The 24,763-nt window shown below is 37.6% G+C and overlaps 1 protein-coding gene and 1 long non-coding RNA gene across 8 annotated transcripts in view; one reads left to right on the forward strand and one right to left on the reverse strand.

Annotated features, from left to right (window-relative positions):
- LOC139982206 (uncharacterized) overlaps positions 1-24,763 on the reverse strand; it is a 119,801-nt gene that overhangs the window by 54,453 nt on the left and 40,585 nt on the right. The gene's annotated exons all lie outside the window — the stretch shown is intronic.
- Positions 3,254-23,964, forward strand: LOC139982230 (uncharacterized). Of its 7 annotated transcripts, none has more exons than XR_011798058.1 (7): positions 3,254-5,791; positions 7,307-7,458; positions 10,544-10,630; positions 12,494-14,575; positions 16,533-17,625; positions 18,805-18,899; positions 23,057-23,964. It is a non-coding gene; the product is annotated as an uncharacterized lncRNA (long non-coding RNA). The 7 variants fall into 7 exon arrangements; XR_011798063.1 differs by lacking the exon at positions 23,057-23,964 and having other exon boundaries at positions 16,533-16,654; positions 17,485-17,625; positions 18,805-21,994; XR_011798062.1 differs by lacking the exon at positions 23,057-23,964 and having other exon boundaries at positions 12,494-12,588; positions 14,504-14,575; positions 18,805-21,994.

Here is a 24,763-nt window from a genome sequence, read left to right on the forward strand (position 1 = left end):
TCTCGCTTAGACAAGATCTTAGTAAAGATGGTTCCCGGACAACTCCCTCCTGGACGACTTCCCCTCGGACAATTCCCACCCGGACAATTCCCAATCCTGACATTTGCCCACAGACAATTCCCACCCGGACATTTGCCAACCTTGACATTTGCCCCCGGAGAATTCCCACTCCGGATCATTCCCAACCGTGACAATTTTCCCCTGGAATTGCCGCCCCCCGGAAAATCCCCCCCCCCCGGACAATCCCCCTTCTCGGAAATTTCAACGATCGATTGACAGCCGCTGTAGGCGGGGTTTTGGCTGTTAGTCCAGTAAAAATGGGGGTGAACCCAGAACTAACTGCAACCGGAGATTTCATTTGTTCATACTGTTGTTGTGTCCCCACTGAACATTATATCCAATTAACATAAATTCAAAATGGACGCCAACAATATCTTTGATGATCTGTAATAGCTCATTAACGATTGGTTTTATACCCTCAACCTATATCATGGGAGGATAGAAACATGACCCCAAACAATCAAACTAGCTGATTGAAAATACACATTGACGTACCTATAAACTAGATAGGACTCCATGTGACGTCATCAGAACTATAAATGGAGGTGGACTGAACGAAATCAGGCTGCTTTAAGCAGAGACGATATACTATTATATTTAGTGTTGTCAATGGTTAAATCCATATTTGAAACAATATCGCGCTACGCGCGATTATGTTGTCTGTCATTACCGTTTTACTTTATGCAGCTTCTGTGATTTACTTTGAGAACGCGAAGTAGAAGTTAAACTTCAATTCTTTGCAGTAGCATATTGAGCATTATTGGCGATCGGGCAGGGAGGGACAAACTTCGCTTTTGGCGCCCCCTGTCAATATTTTAAGGACAGTTTATAACTACGCCACTGGTTCTTTGCTAAGCAATCCTTTCAAATAACATGTAAAACATATATCACACAAATAATAAACAATATAATATACTACATGATACTATTGAATAAAAATACACCATCAATATTTTTCACGCCCAGGACTTACGGAAGTATGCTACTGTCGAATGCATCATCAGGTGCGTGTGAATGGAGGGCGGGAGGGGGGGGGGGGGGGAGGGTGTTCTGCTTGAAAATTTGAAGATAATTTACTACATAAAATGGCAAAATATTGCACCAGTTTGCATCTAAGCACATTTCCTTATTAAAATATATCTAAAAGTGGAAGGGACACCCCCTCCACTTAGACCCAGGAAAGCGATTACTACATTTCATTACATTTTGCCCCTCCCCCTGTGGAAATTTCTGCACACGCCCCTGACAATCAATCAAAAGTCGATCAAAAGTTAAAAAAGTGACATTTTGGTAGGGATTCGAATGAGGTGTATTTGACTTCCTGGCAATATCTTTCCAGTTAATATCACCTCGTATCACCTAATACTACCTTGAATATTTACCTTAACACCACATTAATGCTACGGGGGGAATGTAAAGTAGCTGGCTATCATGCAAAGCAAGAGTCTAGAGCTTCGTGATTTCTTGCCTTTGGATTTGAAGCTATAACTGTTTGACCTAGGTCTGTTGACCTCAGGTGACCTTTGATCTTGACCAAAAAAAATATGAATCATCTACTCACTATGGGTAATCCACCACCAAAGTATGAGAATGATCTTAACTTGCGTCATCCACTTAGAGTGGTTACAACATGTGTCACAGATACACACACACACACACACATGCATGCCTGCATATCTTCCTTTTGTCTCTGGCAAGGAATCAAAAAGGGGTTCTGAGCAATTTTCAGCAAAATTAAATTTGACCACGCCCCTCATGAATATTAATGATATGCTGTAGGGTTTTAACCTACACATGTACCCCCACCTCCCACCAATGCCACCGAAACAAGTTTGAACAAAATCGGACAGACGGTAGCCGAGATATTAGCATTTAAAGAAATTGTTCGAAGCCCCGCACGCTGATGAATATTAATGATATTTACACCACAAACAATAGGGACCACCTATCACTATGAGTAATCCACCACACAAGTATGGGAATGATCAAATCTTGCGTCATTGACTTAGAGTGATTACGACCCATTTTTAACGAAAGTACATTTGGCTCCGCCCCTCATGAATATTAATGAGATGCGATAAGGTATTCCCTTACGCATGTACCCCACCTCCTACCAATGTCACCAAACAAATTTAAACAAAATCGGCCATTCGGTTGCCGAGATACGGAGTCCGTCCACTTATGAATATTAACGAGATTGGCACCAACAACAATAGGGACCATCTTCTCACTATGGGTAACCTGCCCACCAAGTATGAGACCGATCGGATCTTGCATCGTTCAGTTATCGCGATTACAAGTCGGCGGCACAGACACAAAGACAGACACACGCACACATATGCGTGACTACATATATTCCTTTTGTCTCTGCCAAGGAATGAAAAAGAGTCAAAGAAAAGTCTACCCGGAAACAAATGCAGCTAAAGTGCCCGCGAATTGCGCAGAAAATGTTAATGTTATTTAGCTAACATGCATGTGGAAGGAGTAATGAATGGCGCCAAATCTGTTATTTCCACAAATTTACTAACTTGACGTCCAAAATATATAACATTGTGTCAGTGTTGCTATAGTATACACAATGCACGCGAAACAAAAAAGTGTTTTGGTACTTTGTCTCCAAAAATACAGTCGTTTTACTATTTAAGTTTTCAATTCAACGGTGTTCGTATGTTTTACTACATTGCAGAATCATTACATTGGTAGCGTGACAAGACGAAAGTGGTAATTCAGATATCTATATTACTAGACCAAAGTAAACCAATATATGTGGAAAAGGGAAAGTCACTCTCTACTGGGCAAACATGGTTAACACACAGAAAACGGAAATTAATAAATATATCACTAATGCGCGAAAATCTCACAAAGATAATCGTTAATTGTATATTTAACTTCGCGATTATCTTTTTCTCAGGTGAGTTGGGCCTGTTGGTATTGCTAATATAAAATAATATAGTACACACGCACAATTTTTATTGGTAATTAGCGTTATAAAATCGTCTCAATTGTGTTCTCCCGATTGACAATTATTCTGTGGGCCAATTGTCCTGGGGCAGTTGTCCGGGGGAAATTGTCCGGGGTAATTGTCCGGGGTAATTGTCCAGGGGAGTCGACCGGGATGGCATTGTCCGGGGGGGGGGGTAGTTGTCTGGGTGGGAATTGTCCGGGGGTAATTGTCCAGGGTGTAGTTGGGAGGGGGGCATTGTCCGGGGGGGGATTATCCAGGGGGGAGTTGTCCGGTCAAGTAAATATTAAATCATATTTGGCTAAAACACTTTCAATTACATAAGGAACAACCCTTTCAAATAGAGGACGCTATTCCGACATCACTTTCATAGCCTTATATGCCGTATATATCCGGTTCTGATGACTTTGATACTCTACAGTACGAGGACTGGGATATTACCATAGAAGCAGTGGCGGATCGTCCATACAGTCGGGGGGGGGGGGGTCGGATGCCTCCCTTGACTGACTCAAATGGACTGCTGGCGCCCTTTTCAGCTTTTTACCACTTTTTACCTATTCGCGTTTACTGACTTTTTTATTGCGCTCTCATCGATCTACCTATTGATATTTGTCACATTTTGTTGGTGTAATTTTCTGACAAAATGTTCTAACGGCGGTCTTTAATATATCGGCACTTCCGTTGTACGAAACTATTTCCAAGAACTGTACGGGGTTATCGATCTATTTTTAGACGACACGCCGCGCGCAGTGGCTGAAATAGTAATAAACACCAAATGAAGTGTACGTTATACGCCGCTCCATAATCAGTGTGTTGATTAGTGCAGTAGGTTATTTGTTAGACACCTATTGATTCTTCGTTTATCTGCAAATTAACAAGGCCCGAAAGGGTTATTTCCGGCTATCTAGGGAGCATCTTTACTCAAAAAATGTCTGTACGCTCCGCGCCAACCTGTCGTGGCGCTCCGCTTAGATAGTTTAGAAAGCGCCCCTACAGACTATTCTCAACCCCCCCCCCCCATGACCAATACCTCTAGCTCCGCCATTGCATAGAAGGAAGTAAATTGTTTGGCGTCTTTGTATGCTCCTTATCAATTGTACGTACATTCATGGAGAGGCTGTATCGGTAAGTCTGACATGCCTTCCTTCAAACGGATCGACATTTATCAAATGACCAATAAATCAGAGGGGAATTTTCTGGTGGCCATAACCGTATATCAATATACGGCATATACTGCTCTGCTGGTGGCGAATGAAACGACTTGGGCAAGTCTCAATTACGCAATCAAAACAAACCAGCTAAATATTTGAATCCGCTTATGAAGAACTGTTGCACTTTCCTGTTTGTTCGGCTCGAGTTCCCCGCAGCTACAGTACTGGCCTACTAAATAAGAAGATACTGCAACATTCTCCAGATGGTGAACATGATACTGAGAGAAACAGAGTATATCTCAACTGTAGGCCTACGTTCCTTCCATAGGCTTCCTGTTTGTTAACGTTAGGCTATGCACAGACAATGGTAGGGGTTCAACTTGAAGTTTAGGCTAGTATATTGAGCCTATATAGCTAGTCCTATGTGTAGATTCCAATTACTACAGTAGCAATACTCAATATTTCAACGCCAGAATAAAGAAGAAAACATGACATAGGTTCAGCTAAGCATGTTTAACTACATCATACATTGACTTGGTGATGTCACTAATCATCCTTTGCGAGATGGATAGCAGTGTATTGCAGTGTACCGATGTAGATGTACTGTACTGTAGTCATTATTGTGAAGTTCGGAACACTGCGAAGTTTGGACACCCCTACGAAATACAAGATTTCACCATGACAAAATACACCAAGAGCCAATTTCACGAAAAATACGAAGCTACAGTTATTTTCTCTCCAAAATGACCCATGTGCATTTAATTACTTACATATTTGTCAATAAAAGCAAGTTATAGTTTTGGGGTGTTTTTAGGTTTAGGTGTCCGAACTTCGCAGTGTCCATGCTACAGTACTAGGCCTAGCATTATGAGTTGAAAAAAACATACTTTGATCGAATTTACTAATTGAAATCCTACTCCTCTAGTACTCTGGAATTATTTCCTGTTCTGGAAATATTCTGAAATTCAAGGTTTCCCAGAGAATGAGATTCAACATCATACATATGTGTTATTGTAGCTGTGTCACCCAACACACTGCAGCATTTTACACCACCCTTTCTAGTTCAAGACATCCTGTTATTGTAACAAATTCCAGGGTAAAGCTCATTAACCTGTTAATGGTCCTGCGGCCTTAATGTCACAATTCATATATGTACATTTTATGGAATGCACTTACAATAAGTGACAGGGTTTTTGAGATGGCCACTATTAGCATTACAGATGATCACTCACAATGATCCATAGAAGTGTTATAGAACTATCAAAAGGTTTCAGAAACCAAACACTTTAATCCAATTACTAAATTAAAAATATCTGCAATGATTGGAATCTATTGGTATTGCTGCCATGGTATATTTGCTATGTGAGAGCTTTTTTTCTAGAGTCATTTGCCAGTGCATATATCTGAATAAGTAATTTGATTATATTATTGTTTCACTTTTGTTTTAGAAGTCACTGAGGCTAGAATGGCTCCATGATGTAGTTATTCAACCATAGGAGGACAACCTCTAGTGAAGATGAAGACAGAGACTAGTAGATAGAGGAGATCAGGACCTATGAGCCTATAAAGCTTCTTTCAGTATCCTACACTTCTTGACGCACAGAATGACACAGTAATGGTAAGGAATTACTATGCTTGTGCTTGTTTGTGCCTGTGCTTGTGCTTGTTTGTTGTAACTGATTTCACCAAACTGCCTTATAGTGGGTATTTAATTGATTTGTTGCAAAATTATGAAAGTGAACCTAAAGTACCATTCCATATATATATTTGTCTTAAACAGTGGCAGATAATAACTTTCCTCCTATAATTGTTCCCTTTCTTTCAATTGAAATATCATTCATAACCTTATGGTTTATCCCCTTACATAATGATGAAGTCAGTATTGTATAATTCTCTATTTGGTGCTATTACATAGCCAATTAGTTGAAGCCAGATAGTAAGAGGGTAATATGCAAGTTACACTATGTCCAGAAGATTACTACTACTGTACTACAGCAATCAATTTAAGAAAGAAAGTATTCTTCATGCTTTCTTGTGTGCGTTAGGTGTGTGTGTGTGCTTTGTTATACCGGAGCCGCCTGAAGGGGGCAGGGGGGGTAGGAGGGAGTGAGGGGGCAAACATGGTTGAGGTGTTTAATTCCCTTGTCACGCCTTATCAATATCATATCATGATGACATGTCTTCCTTGCATATACTCGCATAGCCTTGCTAAATACTGTTTAAAATAAACATATATCAACATTTAGAGGGCGTGTAACACATATGGAAGAACTGGTATCCATAAAAAGGGGGGGGTGAGCACTTCCCCCTCCCCCTATGGAAATTAAAATAGGAAGAAAACAATCTCAAATGCTACAGCGTCAGGACTTTTCCCCCTGGGCTCCCACAAGGGCTTTTAACTACAGTGAAATTTTATTTCTTTTAGAGATATATTTATGTGCTGCAAAATCACTATCTGAGAACATTTAAATCTCTTAAAAGTGAAAATATCTTAGCTGAAGTCCCCAGGACTCCCACCAGGGCTTAGAAAACACAATGTAATGTCTCCGTCCGACATGTATTTACATGCTTTAAACTTAATAGAAGAGGACAAGAAGTCTCAAATAAGTTACAGCTTCCAGAGCCCCCTGGACCCTGCTAGGGCTTAGCTATTAAAAACAGAAAAATAATATAAAAATCACCCATCCACCAAAGCTCACCTACTAAAAAAGATAAAATTATCTCCTGATGACCTCCAAAGTGACAATTTGAAAGATATCCTCTCCTCAACAGGGAAATAGAGATGCAAAATGTCTCATTCAAGCCCAAGCCATGGTTGGGCTTGAGTGAAATTGAGCTCTCCTTTGGGAGCTCATTTATGTTGCTGCATCACTCTTTCATATGCCAATTCCCGCAGACACCTGACAATCAGATGCAAGTTTGATTGTTTACTGGAAAATTTTGTTGACACTTACATGGTTATTGGAACTGAAGGGTACTTTCATTCCTATGGATTTTGTGTGTGTGAATGTCCATGTATACAGAGTAGTTAGCTATAGACATGCACATATCTATTTCTGACCGATATTCTAATATCTACTATCATTAAAACTTTTAAAATTCTCATTCACATCATTTACTTTTCTATCATTAGGTCGACTTGAATTATCCTGAAGTCAGTTATTAGGGGATCACCTACTCTACCTGTGGTTACCAGTGTTTGATGGAAGTGTTCATGGTGTGCTGACAAGAAAATGAATGGTTCATCATCTGATATTTCTCCATGTGATGGTAATCACATTAATGGTAAGTGTAGAACAGTAGAGATTACTGTTGTAAGCATTTGCTTGAATATTGGAAATATGATTTGAAACGTAATTGGAAAGTAAAATACAAATCACCTCAACCTTTTATATTCATCTCAAACATGTCTATCATATCAGCTAAAGATTGTGGTTGGGTTTGCTTCTTCTTTAAATCTTTGATATTTCATCCAAACTCATGATAAATTGTCGCACACCAGTTCTAATATTCACAATCACATCATGTGAGGCTAAACAAGCATTATTCAAGTAAGGTGAACACAAAACCAGTGACATTAAGACCAGGCACAGTTCCATGTACAGTTGTGTCACCAGACCCACTTTTTGATTTCTTGGCGGTAGCCGTAGGAATCTATGCGGTCATGACTGCGTGTGTATGTGTGTGCGTGTGTGCGTGTGTGTGTGTGTCTGTGTGTGTGTGACGCCAAGCTTGAAATTAGGTTTTCTCAGCAATACCAAGGTAGATTGATCTCATTCTTGGTACATAGGTTACCCGTCATGAGTAGACGACCCCTATTTATTTTGGTGCTAATATCATGAATATTAATAAGTGGGCGGGGCTTAGAGTGATTTTCAACAAATGTCAATATCTTCGCAACCGTAAGTTCAATTTTCATGGAACTTGGTTTGGTGGTACAAGAGGAAAGTCCTCTATATGAATATGGTGACAGTTTGTCCAATCTCATTATTATTCATGAGGGGCGGGGCTAAGTGTTGTTTTTCGCAAAAAAGCTTGAAATTAGGTTTTCTCAGCAATCCCAAGGTGGATTGATCTCATTCTTGGTACATAGGTTACCCATCATGAGTAGACGATCCCTATTTATTTTGGTGCTAATATCATGAATATTAATGAGTGGGCGGGGCTTAGAGTGATTTTCAACAAATGTTAATATCTTCGCAACGGTATGTTCAATTTTCATGGAACTTGGTTTGGTGGTACTAGAGGAAAGTCCTCTACTGTATATTAATATGGTAACAGTTTGTCCAAATCATTATTATTCATGAGGGGTGGGGCTAAGTTGTTTTTCGCAAAAAAGCTTGAAATTAGGTTTTCTCAGCAATCCCAAGGTGGATTGATCTCATTTTTGTTACATAGGTTACCCATCATGAGTAGACGATCCCTATTTTTTGTGTGCTAATATCATGAATATTAATGAGTGGGCGGGGCTTAGAGTGATTTTCAACAAATCTACAGTATGACCCGGCCAGGAGTCGAACCCCTAACCTTCCAGCTGCAAGTCGGAATTCTACCCCAATACTATTAATGAGGGGGGCATGAATATTAATGAGTGGTAGAGCTTAAAGCAAATTCTTTAAAATATCAATTTGTTCATCAAACTTGAGCTGATAGCAAAGAACAACATTTGTGTTGATGCTACATTAATATTCATAAAAGGTCGGAACCAAGTGTACACAATGAACCTACAGTAATATTTAGATGCCAAGGAATCTCAAAACCTCTTGGTTTTCTTGTTTAAATACTTGTCTATCCTAAGTTGAAGTATTTTATTTTTTATCACATATTTCACTGGTCACTCAGCTGAAAATGGTTGCAACACCCCTCCCCCCACACCAATCATTGCAAAACAAGATATAATATATGAACAATCTAAGTTAGAATACTTTTGAATTTTGTGTCTTAGACTGAGGGATTCTGTGAGACCTCCTTTGTTCAGTGTTTATCTAATTTTAGCATCATCTGTACAAATTGCACCATAATTGTAAGTTTTCAAGAGGAGAAAATTCTCATGTGATTTTTATATTATAGTGAAGTACATCTCTAATATTTCAAATCTGACCAGTTTAATGTTCATCTGGCATCCGTTGATTCATTATGAGAAAGTTTCATTCCCATGTGAGCATCTACAGGTAATAAAAGTGAAGGCATTGTTTTGTCACCATCTCCATGTTGAGGGAATGTTATGTAAGTTATGACAAGGTCCACCCATCCCATCATATTAAATAGTTGTCATGGATAATGATATGGATTGAGTATTGCACTATGACTAGCAACATTTAATGATGGTATCACAGAAGATCATACAACACAATATGATAAGTACTTGTATGATTCAGCATGTTATGTCATTTTGTATTCTCTTATGTTAAAATTATTATGTAATACAGTAATTATGTTATATGTGTGCATTTGAGGAAGATTGGGGGGGGGGTAGGGTCAGTTATATGTCAATTGGCAAAGGTGAAAATGAAGTTACTGGGACAGTTCTACAAAGCAACTACAATAACATGTATGTATTATAGCAGCCTCTGCTTCACACTGGTATACCGATTGTTTGACAAAAGCAATACAAATTTATGAATGAAATTATAAATCAAATACTGGACTGACCTTTAGTACTTGCACATTTTCGTCCAATATCATTGAACTTCATCTGGCAACTGAGCTACTATCATTACAACTTTTAAAATTCTCATTCACATCATGAGAATTATGTTATATGTGTGCGTGAATTATGTTATATGGGTTGCCAGATGAAGTTCAACGATATTGGACGCAAATTTGCAAGTACTAAAGGTCAGTCCAGTATTTGATTTATAATTTCATTCATGATACTACAACTGAATGAATCATAACATACATCAACATTCGCAATACAAGTTTAATTCAATTAGAATTTTGGGTAGAAAATCAGTGCTAAAACAAAGATGAAAAACTTCATTAGCATGCTGAACCAATCATGTTAAATGTACCAAACCAGAAAGTGTGCTGATCAATGTAGTATAATCCAAAAGAATTGCAAACATGTTACCAAGTTTAGCCTATTGTTTTGTTTATGGATAAATTAAAAAAATATATTCAACTTGAAAATCAAAAGCACCTTACAGTAAAATTAATGAATCTCCAATTTTTGATTTGTTTTTAGGGACACCAAGTAATTTTAACATTAGCTTATACATCTGTGAGCAATATAATAACTGTCGCGTAAAAGGAAAACCAAATAACAAGGGTTTTTTATTGTTTTCATTCAGGCATCTAGTTCTGATATTCATAATATAGAATTAGTGACAACTGATTCTTAATGCAATTGTCTTTATCTCCTCATAAGGTCATATGGATTAATCAGACGAACTTTGGGGGTCACATGATGCGTATCTTGCACAGAATGGTGTACAATATGCCGCTGATGGTAATGGTAAGTGTATAATTAGTGTATAGTAGGACAGGTAAGCTTGGTTGTAGTTTTAATTTAATTTGAGTCTAGGTAGAAAGTGATTTTGTTACTGCCTATTCCCGGTGGAACATTAATTGTTTTGAAACTTGCTAAAGGAAAATAAAGGCCTCAATCTAACATACATACAACATATATATAATATAAGCTCTGCATATCATACATTGTATTGCTTACCATTGTGTCAATGTACACAAAGAGGTGTACATGTTTAATTAACTGGGTCCATATTTTGTTTTGTGTATGCATTGTCAATTATTCAGATGACCTTCTGTATTGCCAGCCTTACTTCTACAAAAAATAATTGCGATTATTTTCTTTGATATAAACCCTAGATTTGCCAAGGCTAAGTCATTTATTTATAATTTAAGATTTTTTTATTTTACAAAATTTCTATAGCGCCTTATCCAATCAGAAATTGCTCTAATGCGCTTTACAGTAAAATACATACACACAAGGGCGTAGGAACCGGGGGGGGCTGGGGGGGCGCCAGCCCCCCCAGTGAAAAATGTGGAGGGGCGGAAGTATCATTCCGCCCCCCCGCTTCGCAAGTCAGAAAACCCCTTTTTCATTTCCAAATGAGAAAAAAAATCTCATTTGGAGCACCAAATTGCATCTAAGGCCTGGTGAAAATACAAAATTAAGTTTACAAAATGGAGTGGGTGTTGAAGTGTGCTATATTGCACCAAATTGCATCTGAGGCTACCTGGAAATGCAAAAAATTCCAAAGGGGAGGGGGACACCCCCTCCCCTTAGACCCCTCCCCCAGGCCGGCCATCAGTCTTCAGCCCCCCCACTCAAAAGTACCTTCCTACGCCACTGCATACACACATGATATACAAATATATAAGACATTCATTAAGTGAGTTTGTTACTATATATGTAAGAGTGAATAACACCATGCAAAATTGCCTCAGCAAGTGAGTCAGCAAATTGTTACTATAATCACACTGTCTGAAGCATGTGTGCTTCCACTTGCTATAAGTTACATATGTCACAATTAAGCCTTTGTTTAATAAAATGTAAAATAACTAATAGTTACCATTCCTTCTTTTCCATTCTAACCTTTCCTACCCTTCCCCTCTCAGTGCATCCAAAACCAAAGAAAATTGATATCAAATTTAAATATGAAGATAATCTAGTCACTATGCTATTTGCCAATGAGCTATACTAAGGGATTGTAAGTGGAAATCTTTGGTTGGTTTACTGTATTGTGTGTATATGTTGTTGTCAGTCAGTATACAATACATGCATGCAGCTTCTGGACCCTATGCCTGTCCTCAGAGTTTAAACCAAAGTAATTCAGAATTCCTTTCTCAGCCATTGTTCAATAGTGTTTAAGGAATCTCTTAATGTGTTTTGTCTAAGTTGTACATTATTTGCACTTCAGTTGTATTACTGGCCACTCAAGAGATATTTTCCAACAAACTCAAGCACATATGCTTTCTACAGTTATTTATTGTTGTAATACTATTGATTAGAGCTCACAAATTTGGTAGAAAAAGTCCAGCAATTGTCAAAAGATTTGTTGGGAGGGGCGGGGGGGGGGGGTCCTTCAAAATTCTTGGGAGGTAGCATGGAGTTGATCAGTTAGCAATACAAGAATTGAAAATAACTAATTATGTTGATTACGTAAAGGTGTTTTGAATAATGATATTAGTCCTGTGCTTTTATCTATGTCAGTCCAACAAACCCAAATATCAATAAAACACAAGGAAAGACATTGATATCTGTTACAAAAATGATCACAGATCTGATGAATTTGCACCTTAATAAATCTAGTGAATGGAAAGTTGAGTTATTTTGTACTTTCTCTTTGACATTCAGGTGATACAGTTACCAACATTTCTTTGGTACATTTCCTCCAAGAAAAGGAAGAAAAAGTCAAGCAGGAACACATCACTGATGACATAACTTCCTTTGTGAGTCTTTTACATAATAATTTCTCACCAGTCAGTTTGTGAAATGGTAATGGGTGCTGTTGGATACCTTTGATCAAATATTCAGGCCATATATAGTTGAAGACAGCTTGCCTAATTAGTTCTATAAATAACATCACATGCCCTTTTTAAGATTCCACTTGTTTAATTGTGCAGAGCTAACATAGTTTACATAAAACAATGACTATATTGTAGTATGCAGTGGTGGAGGGGAGATTTCTACAAAGTGGAGACAGATAGTGATGAATACCTAAATTAACAGTTCATAAGAAAACTTCTGTAGAAAATAAAGATTGCGCACATGCCATGCACGCTAAGTTTGTAGTATGAATATTGGTGTGATGAGATAGCAATTGAGAAACTATTAAGTATCAAGTCTTTGAAGCTATAAGTATTTTGTCACCTGTAATCTTGGTGTTGTTTTGACTCATTAATACAATATACCGAGATGAGAGAGAATGAATTAGGGATTCTCCCGGCGTCTGCTACCAGTAATTGTTATCTTTCTATCTTACATCCCTATATCACTAGTACTGCCAGTAGTCATAGCTTTTTAATTACTTTTGAATATGCCAGAAGCCATTAGGTGCCATGTCCAAAGCTATTTTAGGTGGACTTTAGTAATATTTTACTCTTTAACTCTTTCATTGGTTGCAGGAAATTGTGTTAAATTGCACATACATAATGTTGTATACATTGGCAGGATTGAAAGTTGTATTACACAAAATGTAGTTGTAATGATGGTCAACCCCTCCCTAGAATGGATGTATGCCAACATTTAATGCACCCCACCTCCCCCCACCCCAAAAAAAAAAAAAAATCGAGAGAGGGTACAGCAGGGTGGCAACAATGTATTATTCGTGGATACTTTAATCCCCAGAATAAAATCAAGGAGCAAGGGGGTGATCCCTCACTTGGGGAGGGACTACTTTTACAAACAAATTCTGAAGTGCAATATATAGAAGATAAAACATTCAGTACTTACAACATATACAGTTTATAAATCTTCAACATTGTTTTAAGTGTAAAGAAACATAGCACCTGTTTCGCCTCTAAATACCCTTCATTTTTACAAATATGTTAAAGAGTAGGAACAGCCCTCCCCTTCACCCTACTTTTTAGACAACAACACATTTTACCCCTTCCACTACAAAAGGTGGTCAAGCTCCCGGGGTAGAGCCCATTTCATGACATTAAACAATAGGGCGTCAATTATACCTTAAGACCCTAACTCCTGAAAAAAAAAAAAAAACTTGCACATGGCAAAGTGCGGCTACAAGGGTGTCCTTGCAAATGCACATAGATCTTGTGGTAAACTCCCAAGGTTTTCTGACATTCTGTTACAATTAACTGCAACTTATTACTGGTATACTGAGTTTTTGATATAAGCAATCCAGACCAGTAATTAGGCCTAACTTTGCTTGCCTTTAAAGTAACAAAATTAGAAATTTGGTGTTCAAAAAAAGATAAACAAATTCCTTGGCCTACTGCACCAATCATGTTAAAAGTAACAGACTAGAAACTGTGCTGATCAATTTAGTTCAATCCAAATTATTACAAACATGTTACCAATTTTAGCCTATTGTTTTTTTTATGGATACATTTTCAAAAATGATTTAACTGGAAATTTAAAAGCTCCGTACAATAAAATGCATGAATTTGCAATTATTTAGTTCTTTCAGGGACACAAAGTCACTTTAGCAATAACTTGAATATTTGTAAGCAATATAATACATGTTGAGTACATATGAACAAGGAGAACTCAATAACGAGGGTTTCTATTGTTTACGTTAAGGCATATCTAGTTGTGATATTCTCAATATAGAATTAGTGACAACTGATTCTTATTGCATTTGTCTTTATCTCCTCATTCGGTAAATATGGATGGATTAATCAGTCTTGAGACGATCTTGGGGGTCACATAATAAGGATCTTGCACAGAATGGTTTACAATATGCTGATGGTAATGGTAAGTATATCATTAGTGTATAGCAGGACTGGTAAGCTGGGTTTTAGTTATAATTGGATTTGAGTCTGGGTAGAAAAGTGATTTTCTTACTGCCTAATCCTATTGGAACAGCAATTGTTTTGAAACTTGCTTGGCCTAAGGCAAGATAAAGGCCACAATCTAACATACATGCACCATATATTAGGTACTGCATACCATACATTTTATTGCTTACCAATATGAACACAAAGAGGTTCATGTGTTTAAAATACTGGGTCCATTTTTGGTTTCGATGATGATCGTAACCTTTGCATTCATGATGGCGTATATGTGTGTGTGTGCGTTTGTTTTTCTATCTGAGCGAGGACTTGAACAAAAAAATTCCAGGTCCTCAGTTGTGATTTCTAAAGAATCTTCACGTCCTCGGAAGAATTATATTGTATGGTAATTGTTAAGGTAATGTTACGTGGATTTGAACAATGGAAAATACAATGGGGTCCTCTGTTGGAATGTAATACAAACGTGTGTGCATGCGTGTGTGTGTGTTTATGACGTGCAGCTTGTAAACACGATATCTCAAGAAGGGGAGTTGGACCAAGTTCATGTAAGGTGTTGATGTACCACATTGAGTACAAGAATCCTATTGTTTTCTGTAGAGGTCAAATGTAATTTGGGGTCACATGGGATCAAAATATGGACACCTTGTAAACACTATATCTCAACAAGGAAAGCTTGGGAAGACCTCATATCTGGTGTGTTAACGTACCACATTGAGCACAAGGAGCATATTGTTTTCTGTGGAGGTCAAAGGTAATTTGGGTCACCAGATGTCAAATTGTAGAAACCTTGTAAACACAATATCTCAAGAAAGGAAGCTTGGGCATACCTCATATTTAATGTGTAGAAGTACCACATTGAGTACAGGTAGCCTATTGTTTTCTGTGGAGGTAAAAAATCATTAGGGTCACCAGGGTCAAATTGTGAAAACCTTGTAAACACGATATTTCAAGACCTACTCACAGGCAACGTTTAAATTACTGAATGAACTTGTCAGTTACCATGTCACTGATAATCGGATCTCTGATGTAATGTATGATGTTTGAGAAGGTGTTGAACCATTTTAAATTAAACTAATTGTGAATACCTTCATTGAACAAGGTCTTTTCACCGTTGAAGAAGAGTTCAATAACCAACTTTCATTGTTCAACTATGGCTATGCTAAGGGTTTTACATAATGTCACCCTCTAAATTGTACACATGATGCATCAATATCATTAACTATCCGCATTGCAGGATGAAAGGAGTATCCTAGCATAGACCCATACTGGGAGAATTGTAATGAGGTAATTGAAGCAAATTATTTCTTAACTAAAAGGGAGAGACACAACATGGTGTCCATCTTGGTTGGACACCTGATCACTTACCACGGACAAAAGTATGTAAGTTGTGTTTATTGGTGCAGTGAATATTTACCTCCCTCATCTCAGTGACATAGCAAGATGGGAGGGGCTGTAGGTGCAGCGCCTACCCGAACAGAAATTTTAGTGGACTCGAAATTTGGACCAAAACTCTTAAGCAAAAGATAAAACAAACTGGAACAGACTGAGAAATTTTCTTAGACGTTAAAGAAAGGCAGGTAAAATATCCCAATAACATTTAGGTAAGTAAAACACACCTCAAGCCAATTGAATCCTCCGCATGAACAAAACAATATATTCCCCATGATACACGAGGCATAGTCCATGCCATACACGCATAGCACGATATCAAGGCCCCTACAGCTATGGCCATCTTTATAAAAGTAAACATTGTAATCACATGTTTGAGGCCACTTGAAATGATTAAATAAATGCTAAATATTGTTTCCATGTTCTTGTAGAAAACGTCAACTTCGCAAAATAAAATTAGTTGTGTTGTTGTAGTTATGTTGTTGTAGTTCTGAGTGTTTGTGTCTTCAGTTTTTTTCCTCTCTCTATAGGGTCCTTGATGGGGACTTAAGTGTCCCTCCTGATCCTTTTTTCTACTAAACTAACTAAACTAAACTATGTGAGATCCATAACCGGCGAGGTGGTTAGGCCATTTGCTATACACTTAGCTATGGTAGGATATTATTTTTTTCCGTATTTTTTGAAATTCTAGAAAATACTTCTTTTCCCCCGCTTAACACCAGATGTGGTCATACGTTGTATTCATAGATGGGTGTACTAGAGCCCTGCCTACATGACATTAGTTGCATTTAGCACGATATGCAAGTTTCGCGTGAATTATTTGAAAGTGTTTTGCTCGATCTTTCGTAAAATATGAAAGGTGTACCAACTTACTTTTCGTACACAATTGGTAATTTCTCTACTGAATTTCAGAGTTTTTTTTTTGCTACATACAGTAAAGTGAATACGTTGTGCATTGAATATAAACTTATCGTGAATGCAAAAAAACGATGCGGGGAATTCCAGCTGACAAATGTTTTCTTTGTGGGACTACTTAGTCAGTTGAAGGGAATCCCGCACCTTAGAGGGAACACTGAACTGAAGTCAAATTCATACGAAAGAAAACGTTTACTAACTAACATACAATATAAATATATAAAAATGTGGAATGGCCATATTGTTCAAAACATTTCCCGCGAGGCTGATTTGTTACAGCAACCTTCCCGTGCTTGGCCGTATGACCCGTATACCCTGAAGTGTGCGAAACTAGCCATTGACATTGCCTTTGTGAGTGGGTTGGGGACACATCATTAATCGTAACATAGTGACTAAAATTGCGAGCACGCTCTCTGAATATTTTTCTTTTGTTTCTGCAACTGTTCTTCTGAAATTTTCCTTTTTGTTTTTTACAAATGTACTCTTTTTTCCTTCGTGTTTTTTTATTTTTTATTTTTCGTCACTTTTTTTTATCTTTTTTTTTCCCCGATTTGTTTTTTTCTCCAGCCATGCTGGATTTCCTCCGAGCATCGCGGATTTCCCGCGAACCTGGTTTGGAAGGTTCGCAAGGTTTTCCAGCCCTGTCTAAGACAGAGAACAGAAAACATTTGTTACACTCGCCGTTTGCTTTTACACCACAATATCTTGGTATGTTTGGTGCAATTAATGAAGTTGTGAATTCACTGTTTTCTCTAAGCCTATATAGGTATATGCATGCAGCAATATGTACTTTTTGGGTTATGCTGATGATATTAATTAAATGGTAGATGTTGACATGTTAACAATTTGTTACATCCTCTAGAAGAGCTAGGACACCATTGGTGGCACATTTATGCTTGAATTAATTACCCTATTAACTTCAGAAGCTCACCGATTACATTGGCTGAAGTGGTCTAGCACGCAGACCATTGGGTCATGTCCTAAAAATTGACTAAACATGATTCGGATGACTGGGTAAGACTACTACATAGGTGGTATGGTTTAAGATGATGATAAAAGAAGTACTTTTAACACTGTTATTATAGTTTATAAGGGGCGAACTATTAACATTAAACAAATAGGACCAGAGAAAGGAAATGACATCATCATTGATTTTACTTTAAAGGCGCATTCCAAACATGAAAGTGACAGAACATAATTTAAAGGTGAATACTAAAAGAGATATAGACCAGTAAATGCACTCAGCTTAGTCACTTTCTTGATCTATAAAATATCAAAGCAAAGGTTAGCATCAGGGGTCCTTTATCCTTGCAATAGTGTGTTATACACATGAACATCGTTGAAGAAATTTCTGGTGTAAATGTCAACACCCAAGGCAGTTTTTAATATACATTTCAGTAGGAGGCATATGGATAGCTGATTTGGTAGGAAACTTCACAGACAATTATGTAGAATGTTATTTTACAAGTACGTATCATCCTTGAATATCATATGACATCTGATGTTAACACCCCAAACAATTAAGAGAAAAGTGAAGTGATAGAAAACAGTTATTACGCTTTCATCTGTAATGGCCATATTCTTCGTAGTGGAATGTTTATAAAGAATATAAACACTACTTCATGATCACTGTCCAGTTCAATGTTAGACCAGCTATAATATTAGTCTACAAATAGAGGGCTGAGGCTGTATCATATTCACTGTTCAATGAGCTTTCTCATGATGATGAATCATTCTCAAAACATGTTTTGATTCCAAAAAAAGAACAAAGAACTCCAACACATTTTGCATGCACCATCTGAGAGGTGACATGTTCTTCAGCGTGTGCATAATTATAATGTTCAATAACTCAATATACAGATAAAGTTGCATTTGTTGACCCAACAGGAAGCCTTCTATGTGAAAGGATGCAAAAACAGACCCACGGACTACCTCTAGGAGCATCTGAAATACATTAGGAAGAGGGAGCTGGGGGTCTGAAGGTATGTGTACGGTTAATTGCCTTAGAGAGCAGAGCCAAGTTGTACACAATTTATTGACTTGCCAACAGCAGATTTGCTCTTTTACACCTTGCTTGCAGTGTAATGTTTGTAACACGTTATTTCAGGATAAAATATAATATCCAATTTCTAGAGATTTTGGAAGCATGAAAGGGGTGTTATATTATACAAGAGAGTTGCTATACTGATTAACAAACTGCTGGAGATCTTGTTCTGCTATTAATTTTCTTCAAGGCAAGTCATGAAATGAAGATTTTTTCACTATGGTTATCAATAGCCACAGTGACCAAAGGATAGCCACAGTGACCTAATTTGGCCTGATGGTCCTATAACCCCTTCATAGCCCATTATATAAAAGGATCATAGTGGTCAAGTCAGATGAGGAAGTATTCAATATTTTGCTTTGACAAATGAGTGTTAGTTGTTTGCAAACCATTGGCATTGAGTTTCTATTTTCATAAATTTTGGTAATGAGGATACATAATGGGATGTAACTAGTGCATGATACAAGTGCACATTGTTTTTATTGGTTCCTTGCTTTAGCAAAAGGAACCTATGTAGTCAACCTGAGGTATGACTGTGTGTGTGTGTTTGTGACACTTGCTTAGGTACACTGTAACTCAACAAGGAACAGTTGAACTTAACTCAAACTTGATACATAAATCCACCATAGTGAGAAAGTATGTCCTATTGCTATTGCCTGTGAAGGTCACCAAAGGTCAGTGGGGGGCCAAAACCAAAATATTAAACAAAGCAATAACTCCCATTGACAGGGTCTGACATGGTTGATATTTTGGAACTAGTCGTAAATTGGGTAAAGGATCGTTTCCAAACTAACGGTCATGTGATCCAAGGTGAACAAAGGTCAATTAGGGGTAAAAAACTAGTATTTTGGCAAAAACTTAAGAACAAAATGTCCGTCAACGTCGGGATTTACGCTATTGTAATTCATTAGTCGACCCGCATCTGGGTGACCTTTGACCTTGGGTTGACCTCCGGTGACCTGTAATGTTTCATTGGTTAATTAAATGTTTGTTGCTATATTCAGATCTCAAATGTTATTCCGATCAATGTTGTCAATGGGTTTACCCCTGTGCGACTCTCGGGTGCAAAGTTATTAGAGGTCAGAGAGTGTCTTTGATTTGTTTGAAAATATGCTCATTTTAGGAGATACGGGGCAAAGAAAAAATAGTTTGTCAATAATTCAATATATGATGCAGCTCTGTGTGCTCTAAAGAGTAACCCCCCAACTCGCTTCCATCGGACACCGGGTTATCAAGGTATGGGGGGGGGGCAAAAATTGGTTTTGATACCTTTTTAACAATATATATGTTTGTGTACATTAGAGCACAAACAAATGTAGGACAGAGTGCACTTCGTGGAGGGGAATATTTTTGATAAAAACCGTCAGGTCATCCAAGGTCATTCAAAGTCCCGTATGAGCAAGAAACTGCCTACTTATGCTAATTTTTGCAACAGCTTCCATTGACGAAGTCTGACATGGCTGATACATTGAGACATGGTGTGAATGAAGTAGGGGCAGATTTTCTAAAGTAGCCGTTATGTGATCGAAAGTCACCAAAGGTCAATTGTGGGTCAAAAACTAGTATTTTGGCATTAACTTTGTACAAAACTCCAACTGACAGGGTCCGTTGATACTTTGGGACTAGTTGTGAATGGGGTAAGGGATCATTTCCAAACATAACCGCCATGTGGTCCGAGGTCAACAAAGGTCACTTAGGGGTCAAAGGCTAGTATTTTTTCAATAACTTGAGAAAAAAATGTTGGGAGTTGCGCTATTGTAATCCAATAGTCGACCCGCATCTTGGTGACCCTTGACCTTAGTTTGACCTCCGGTGACCTTAACTAGTTTCTTGGGTTATTTGCATTTTTGTGGCCATATTCAGATCTTAATTGGTTTTCCCATCAAAATTGTCCATAGGTTGACCCCTGTGCAACCTTCGTGTGCGAAGTTATCGGAGGCCAAAGTTTTGTTTTGTATTTTAGTATTCAAGTACTGTTAGGATGGTCATACAGACTTGTTTTTTCTTAATCAACTGTCAAATTAAATATGACTAAGAGATCGAAAGGTAAAAGGCCAAATCGTAAAAATTTGCTTATTCTGAGAGATATGGGGCAAAATTTGCCTTATTTAATTATGTTTAGATGGGAAGAGTGAACCCTTCTCTTTTCTTTTGCTGTTTTTGTTTAAGATGATAAATAGTGTGCAGTTGACTCAGATCAACCCAGAGTAGAGCTGGCCACTGATCTGAAGTTAAAATAGTATGAACATTCGGTTCTAATCGTCTGGTACTTAAGTTAGGACCATATTGTGTATCACAAGTTCTGGCCAGCCCGTTATTTGGAGAGACATTTTCTGCAGTACTCGATAAAGTTATGGAGAGACCTGCATGAGTTTCAACTTCATACAAGTTTGGAGTTTTCATATCTTACAGTTACAGAAGCAGACTCACATTCCGTCATACTTGCAGGGAATTGATGTCAAATAGTGGCCTCAGCCATTCACCCTATGCCTTTACGCAGACAACAAGTTATGCCCAATACAATCATTTGTGATGATAAAAAGAATTGCTGTACCAGTTCCATCCATTCTAATAGCTCTAGACTTGTGTTACAAGGCACAACCATTCTTGATATGGGGTATCAAGAAAACTGGCAATGGGTGTGGGAGTTTCCTCAACATGCATATATAAACAAAGTCATGCAAATGGAAAGGGCTTACCTTAAGCATGCTGCTCCATAACTTATACTGTCATACTTCTAGTTTAATAATGAAAATGTTGTGATGTGATGAAAGGTATCAACGTGTATTTATTTGCACTTTTTTCAGTTTTATTGCTTCTATTTAGTTCATGTTTACATTCAAGCTAACCTTTTATTTTATTCTGCTTAAATAAGTGGGCCTGACTTTTTGATCCTAGCCGGATCTACTTCTGAGGATTACATTTTTTTTATTCTTCGGAAGAAAGCAGCTGATATTACTTTTAAACCATGGGTTATATTAGGAGATCGGGAGATATGGAGATAGATCATCGGATACGTTTGTATTTCTATATATATATATATATATATATATATATATATATATATATATATATATATATATATATATATATATATATATACATATACATATACATATACATATACATATACATATACATATACATATACATATACATATATATATATATATATAAACACGTATATGTTTTACTTGTCAGGTTTGTTTCTTTGAGGTCAGCTCCTAACCATTTTCAACCTCTTGTTGAATATTCAAAGAATTGTGCTGTATCATATATAGTTGTTTTCTTAGTTTTTCATTATTTTGTTGTACAAGATCTATCAATTTTATTCAGTGCTGTATATAGAGAATGTGAGTGAGTTTTTAGATAAAATGTCTTTACAGGAGCTACATAGTGACTATCTGGAAAGTCATTATAATATTGTATTTACTTTACCTTTTGACATTTTGTGTTCACCTGGATATTGGAGACATTTTTACCCTATAGTCATATCTATAGAGTGCAGTGTAACTCTGGCCTAGTCCAAACTTACCAATACTCAAATGAAACATGAAACAGGTCCAGCTAAAGCATGTTTAGGTATAGCTGAAGAGCAGTAGTAGTATATGAGTTGTTAAACTATTTTGATCAAATCTACTAATTAAACTCCTACGCTTCAAGTACTATGGAGTTGCCTGTTCTGGAATATTGTGGATAAGTTCTAACTTGAGAATTACGGAGGTCAAATGAAACGCAAAATTTCCAAAAGTGTGAGATTCAACATTCCATCATACTTGTGTTATTGTAGTTGTGTCGCCCAAAAAACTGCAGCATGTTACACCACCCTTCCTGGTTCAAGACATCCTGTTATTGTAACAAATCCATAATTTCCAGGGTAAAGCTTATGTTATTTACTGACAATAAGTGAAAGGGAAATTTCAAAAAGCTTCAGAAACCAAACACTATATATAATACATTTACTGAATTAAAAAGATCAATGATTTGATTCTAGTTGTATTGCTGCCATGGGTATCTTTGCTGTGGGTGTTTTTTTTTTTAAATGTATCTGAATAAGTAGTTTGATTTCAGGTTAATGTTTCACTTTTGTTTTAGATGTAGCCTAATAATTCTACCACAGGAAAAAACCGTATAGTGAAGATGAAGATAGAGACTTTACTGGATAGAGGAGATCAGGACCTATGAACCTATCAAGCTTCTTTCAGTAGTCTACATGTGTTGATGCAGAGAATGACACATGAACGGTAAGGATGTACCACAGTGTGCCTGTCTGTTGTGACTGGATTCACCAAACTGACTTATAGTGGGTATTTACTTGATTTGTTGCAAAATTCTGAAAGTGAACCTAAAGTACCATTCCAAATATTGGTCTCAAATACTGCATTTTCCTCCCCTCCTCAATCCCCCATTCAAACCGTTATTGGATCCTCTCAGCAAATAAGAAAAAAACAAGAAAAAAAGGCCTCTACACATGAAGTAAATATTGTCACGTAGCCATACGGATAAATAATGGCAGATCATAACTTTCCTGCTATAATTGTTCCCTTTCTTTCAATTGAAATATCATTCATAACCTTATGGTTTATCCCCTTACATAGTGATGAAGTCAGTATTGTATAATTCTCTATTTGGTGCTATTACATAGCCAATTAGTTGAACCCAGATAGTAAGTGAGGGTAATATGCAAGTTACACTATGTCCAAAAATTACTACTACTGTACTACAGCAATCACTTAAAGAAAGAAAGTAATCTTAATGCTTTCTAATGGGCTTTAGGTGTGTGTGCATTGTTATACCAGAGCCGCCTGAAGGGGGCGGGGGGGGGGGTGTGAGGGGCAAGCATGGTTGAGGTGTTAAATTCCCTTATCTCGCATTATCGATATCATGTCATGATGACATATCTTCCTTGCATATTTGAGAGCTAAATACTGTTTAAAAGAAACATATATCAACATTTAGAGGCCGTGTAACACATATGGAAGAACTGGTATCCATAAGGGGGGGGGGGGGGGGGTGAGCACTTCCCCCTCCCCCTAATGGAAATTAAAATAGGAAGAAAAAAAACAATTTTCAAATGCTACAGCGTTGGGACTTTACCCCCTGGGCTCCCACTAGGGCTTTTAATGACAGTAAAATGTTATTTCTTTTAGAGATGTACTTTTTGGCTGCAAAATCACAATCAGAGAACATTTAAATATCTGAAAAGTGGAAATATCCCAGCTGAAGTCCCAAGGATTCCCACGGCCCAACCAGCGCTTAGAAACCACAATTTAATTTATCAGTCTGACATGTATTATTTACATGAGTTAAACTTAAAGGTGGGCTCGCTCGTAGATTCTGTCCTTCACACCACCCGTCACACCACCCGATCCAAAAATATTATCATTACTACCCTCTGCTAGTTCGTCGCTGTTGTCACGTAATTTCTTAGCAATCCCGTATTTACGGCTAGTAAGCAATATACGGGTCTGGGTAACTGGAGCGATGGCCTTGGCGAAATTCCTGCATAGTTCTTGTCTGTGACAGTGTCAGTAGTATGCGGTAAATTATTACACCGCGTTTTCGTGTGTGTTGTGTGATACAAAACTCTGTGGTTTGTTCATACGTTCAGAACTGTTCACGACTAGTGGGCTGTACACAAGGGCGGCGGAAGCACTTTTAATCTGGGGGGGGGGGGGGCACCGACATCAAAGGGCACTTTGCAGAAATTCGATTGGACTGATGCAGCCTGATATTTAGTACCCTTTACTAGCACTGCAATATCCAAAGTGCAAATTGGGAACAAGGAACAAGTTTTCTTTT

The sequence above is a fragment of the Apostichopus japonicus genome, chromosome 16, assembly GCF_037975245.1.
Source record: "Apostichopus japonicus isolate 1M-3 chromosome 16, ASM3797524v1, whole genome shotgun sequence".
Lineage (NCBI taxonomy): Eukaryota > Metazoa > Echinodermata > Holothuroidea > Aspidochirotida > Stichopodidae > Apostichopus > Apostichopus japonicus.